This window comes from Euprymna scolopes, chromosome 8 (genome assembly GCF_053919585.1).
Source record: "Euprymna scolopes isolate OS-2025 chromosome 8, ASM5391958v1, whole genome shotgun sequence".
Lineage (NCBI taxonomy): Eukaryota > Metazoa > Mollusca > Cephalopoda > Sepiida > Sepiolidae > Euprymna > Euprymna scolopes.
In genome coordinates this window covers 13,427,015-13,433,014 of record NC_136489.1, presented here as the reverse complement: position 1 = coordinate 13,433,014, position 6,000 = coordinate 13,427,015, and the positions used below count along the sequence as shown (strand labels likewise).

Sequence of the window (6,000 nt, the reverse complement as noted above, 5' to 3'; positions counted from 1 at the left end):
ATTTATTTTCCTACTTTTACTCATGACTCCAGGTTTGATCCTTCCTACTTACCTACCATAACATTTTTTAAAACTCCCCCCCCCCGTCCCGGAAACAAACACTCGGGCAACGCCGGGTACCCCCGCTAGTATATATATATAGATATTTGTATTATATATATGTAATATATATATAGAGAGATATTTGTATTATATATATGTAATATATATATAGATATTTGTATTATATATATGTAATATATATATAGATATTTGTATTATATATATGTAATATATATATATATAGATATTTGTATTATACATATGTAATATATCTATATATATATATTTGTATTATATATATGTAATATATATATATATTTGTATTATATATATGTAATATATATATAGATACTTGTATTATATATATGTAATATATATATAGATATTTGTATTATATATATGTAATATATATATAGATATTTGTATTATATATATGTAATATATATATATATATATATATATTTGTATTATATATATGTAATATATATATAGATATTTGTATTATATATATGTAATATATATATAGATATTTGTATTATATATATGTAATATATATATAGATATTTGTATTATATATATGTAATATATATATAGATATTTGTATTATATATATGTAATATATATATAGATATTTGTATTATATATGTAATATATATACGTAGATATTTGTATTATATATATGTAATATATATAGATATTTGTATTATATATATGTTATATATATATAGATATTTTATTATATATATGTAATATATATATAGATATTTGCATTATATATATATGTAATATATATATATATATAATTCAAATATATATATATATGTAATATCTATATATATTACATATATATATATATATATATATAATACAAATATCTATATATATATTTCTTCGAAACTCTGCGGATTTACGATTTCCCACTTATCAAGTGTTTCCTTTTTAGATTAAATATGGTTTTAACTCTTTTTAAAAGTGTTTTTAACATGTTTTATTAACTGTTTGCTCTTAGATATATAGCTATTTGTAATATATATATTTGTATTAGATATGTATATATATAGATATATAGCTATTTGTATTATATATATATATAGCTACTTGTATTATATATATACATGTAGCTATCTGTATTATATATATACACGTAGCTATTTGTATTATATATATATATAGCTATTTGTATTATATATATATAGCTATTTGTATTATATATATAGCTATTTGTATTATATATATAGCTATTTGTATTTTATATATATAGCTATTTGTATTTTATATATATAGCTATTTGTATTTTATATATATAGCTATTTTTATTATATATATATAACTATTTGTATTATATATATATATAGCTATTTGTATTATATATACATAGCTATTTGTATTATATATATATAGCTATTTGTATTATATATATAGCTATTTGTATTATATATATAGCTATTTGTATTATATATATAGCTATTTGTATTATATATATATAACTATTTGTATTATATATATAGCTATTTGTATTATATATATATATAGCTATTTGTATTATATATATAGCTATTTGTATTATATATAACTATTTGTATTATATATATAACTATTTGTATTATATATATATAGCTATTTGTATTATATATATATAGCTATTTGTATTATATATGTCTGTTTGTATTATATATATAGCTATTTATATTATGTATATATATAGCTATTTATATTATGTATATATATAGCTATTTTATCATATATATATCTAATTGTATCATATATATATATATAACTACTTGTATCATATATATATATAGCTATTTGTATCATATATATATATATAGCTATTTGTATTATATATATATAGTTATTTGTATTATATATATATATACATAGCTATTTATATATATATATATATAGCTATTTGTATGATATATATATATAGCTATTTGTATGATATATAGCTATTTGTATGATATATATATTAGTATTATATATATATATATATATATATATATAATTATATATATATATATATAGCTATTTGTATTATATTATTATATATATATATATATATATAATTATATATATATATAGCTATTTGTATTATATTATTATTTTTTTTTTTATTACATTTACACCCCAAACAAGGCGAATTGCCACGTCGGTGGCATCAGGGGCAGCAACTACTGGGGCACTATGTAGGGATTTGGGCAGCAAGATGTCGGTTAATGTTGGACTTGAACTTCTGCATATCAGTACAGTTGGAGAAGCAGGAACTGTGAATGGAATTCTAGCGGTTCTGTGTAGGGGTGGGATTTTGCTGGCTGTTGGGTTTGTCAAGGGTGTCTACGTCGTGGAGGCACAAGTGTTTGCAGTTCGTCAGAGCATTCACCATTAAAATACTTGTAGAACAGGCAGAGGGATGCCACGTTTCGTCGATGGGACAGAGGCTGAAGCTTAGATGCCAGTTCAGGGCCTATCAGATTGGCGACTCTCTTTTGAACCTTGTCTAGGAGCGAGAGACTAGTAGCAGATGCACCGACCTAAATGTGACAACAATACTCCATACATGGGCGAATGGTGGCCTTATTGAGGTACAGGATACTTTCAGGTGTCAGCAGTTTTCTAGCATGGTAGAGAGAGCCTACCTTTTTCGCAGCGGCCCTGGCAATGTTTTCAATATAATTGTTCCAACTCATGTTTCCTGTGAACGTTAAGCCAAGCAGTTTGAAAGATGTACTCTCAGACAGGAAGTCACTGGCCATTGCTATTGGTGGCAAAGAAGGTTTCTTGTAATTATTGAAGGAAACCAGTTTAGTCTTGGCAGCATTGAATGTGACCATCCATTTTTGTCCCCATTCCACTACAGATTGGAGGTCATCCTCTAGTGTTTATGCCATTTCTTTAGATATGTGTTCGTTTGTTTTCCTGTCATGCCTGTTATAGAGTGTAGTGTCATCAGCATATATACCCATCTTAGAGGCAGTTTTGTCGGGGAGGTCATTAATAAATATTAGGAACAATAGAGGTCCAAGGATAGACCCCTGAGGCACTCCCGCATTTATATCACACTGTTTAGACGTACGACCGTTGAGGACAACCTGGATTTTTCTCTTATCTAAGAAGGATTTAATTATGTTAAGTATTCTACCAGTGATACCGTATGATTTAATTTTCCTGAGGAGACCCTTGTGCCATACTCTCTCAAAAGCCTTAGATATATCTAGAGCTACCGCTCTGCCCTCCACCGCTTTGTCCAGTGAATGGTATATACATTATAGAGATTACAGTAAGGATGTCTGCTGTGGAACGGCATGTCTAAATCCATATTGTTTATCAGTCAGAAGTTTAGCATCTGTAAGGTGCCGGACTAGAGCATGGTTTATTATGGTCTCAAATATTTTGGCGAAACGTGTGAGGAGGCTAATGGGGCGATAATTTGCTGGGTCAGTTCTTTCGCCAGAATTCTTGAATATAGGTACCACAGAAGCAGTTTTCCAACAGCCCGGAAAGCATGATTCATTAAGGCATTTGTTGTAGAGTTTGGAGAGAACTGGAGCTACTTCGGCTGAGCACTTTTTTAATATCACAGCTGGGATGAGATCAGGTCCACATGCTTTTGAAGTATCAAGGTTTTTTATGATAGCGTGTACCTGAGCAGGAGAGATTTTTAGATCGTCTAGCGTGGCGTCTGTCCACAAAGGAAAGTCAGGCAGGGGGTGGTTGGTAGGGTCCAGTATGGCGTTCGAGGCAAACCGGCTGGCAAGCATATTAGCCTTGTCGGTTGCTGAGCAAACAACCTTGTGATTGTTGGTTAGCGGGGGAATTGTTGATTGCCCATTATTTACTACACTGTTGTAGATTTTCCAGATGTCACGATTTCCTAATTTTTGTGCTTCGATGCGTTTTTTAGTGGTTTCAGTAAATTCTCTCTTAGCTGTCGCTATTTCTTTCTTAACGTTACTTCTAGCTTCTATATACTTCTGTTTGTTTGAACTGGACTTATGTCGGTTAAATCTGCAGTATGCATGCTGCCTTTGAGCAATGGCAGTTGCGCAAGTAGAAGTAAACCATAGGGGAGAGTGGGGCTTGCTATAAAATTTCTGCATGGGAACATGTGCTTCCATTGCTGTTTTGAACCATTCAGTGGTCTCATTTGCGCACTGTTCAGCAGGAAGAGAAAAAACATTTCCCCATGGGGCATCTCTGATAAGATCTCTGATGGCTTCCCAGTCAGCCTTTTTATAATATCTCGTTGTTTTGAGCACTCGCTCTTCAGTTTTGTGTTTAGAATTTAGGGCGATTTCTACCATTATCACTGCATGGTCAGCGTTCCCGAGTGGGCTGTCAGCATTTGTTGTACAATCCTCGGGAACTGTAGTCAGAAACAGATCTAGAAGTGATGATTGTTGTTCTTGCTGGTCAGGGAAACGGGTTGGAAACGTAACCATTTATGATAGGGAGTGAGATATAGCAAAATTATGTGTTGTGCTGCTCGCTGCATCTGTATATATATATGTAGCTATTTGTATTATATATGTGTCTGTGTGTGTTGTGGGTTCAAATTAGATTAAAATGTTTGACGCATGTCCAAGTAACCTACATCTAAAATTTCATGTGTTTAGATCCACAATTGGCGGAGGAGTTTGGTAGAGACTGCAATTTCAAATGTTTAGACCAAAAATTGGCTGGGTAATTTGGTAGAGACTGCATTGGTCAATTTTTAAAAAATTTCGACCCCAACTTTGACCCCTTAACATTTATTTCGTTAGGCTCAAATTAAATTATAGAGTTAGATCCATGTCAGAGTAAATATATATCTAAAATTTCAAGTGTTTAGACCCAAAATAGGTGGAGGAGTTCGGTAGAGTTTTCTAAGGATAAAATCATTGAATTTTGACCCCTTAACAGCCAAATTTCTGGCCGCAAACAAATTAAAGATTTTCCCAAATCTCAATACTCCTTACGTCAAATCTAGAGTCTGTTGACCGGAAATTGACAGAGTTATTAGGTAGGGAAATGTACACAGACAGACAGACAAACATTTACACTCTTATAGATATATAGATTTATATTATAATATATCGCATGTATGTCGACATAAATAAGCACTAAAATGTCAAATCATCAACCCAATTCTTTATTTGAAAATAGAAAATAAAAACGTGATTTATATTTTCAATTAAAATTTACTCTCATAGCGCCTGTCCCAGTGTCTTGCTGGTTAGAGCTACTGACTATCGATTCAGTGATTGTTGGTTCGATCTCAGGTTTGGCATAATGCTGGTCTAGCTACATTGGAGGGCTGTGATACAGCGAAACATTCTGTCTGTGGATGACTATATAAGCTTTTTATTCTAGAGTTGAGCATCCTTGTTAGTGCTATCGTCTAGTACTATTTTAGCATGAGACAAAGCTCCTTGTAAATAAATGGAGCACTGTGGGAGGGGCAGCCAATGCTTGCATAAAATTGCTAGATATCATTATCGACAGCATCTGTCTCGATAGCCTTCTGGATAAAGCTATTGACTTTCAACTTGAGTGTTGTTGGTTCAATCCTGGGCTTAGGATAGGTGCTAGTCTAGCCAAAATCAAACGATCTTTGTGGATGACACACACATATATATATATATATATATATATATATACTGTAACACGATATGTAAAATTTCTTTATTAAATTTCAATTTCCATAATTCATCCCAATTTGATAAATTCTCTGTCTCTATTATATATCGCGCGATACCGGCCCAACATGCAATTTAATATCATCAGCAAATAATTCTACTATTTATCTTGCATTATCAGGTAAATCAGTTTTTAACATAAGAAATAATGGAATCTAAATACAGGACGGTGAGGAAACCTGGAGGGTATATTGTGTCATTCATAGTAATCGCTAGCAACTTTAATTTCTCTAACAAAACTAACTTGCAATATTTATGATATTACTGGAAATACACATTTGTA

General features: G+C 30.7%; 1 protein-coding gene across 1 annotated transcript in view; it reads left to right on the top strand.

The window, feature by feature from the left end:
- The window catches only part of LOC145283491 (HEAT repeat-containing protein 4-like), a 2,203,577-nt gene that overhangs the window by 490,890 nt on the left and 1,706,687 nt on the right, over positions 1–6,000 (top strand). The window lies entirely within an intron of this gene.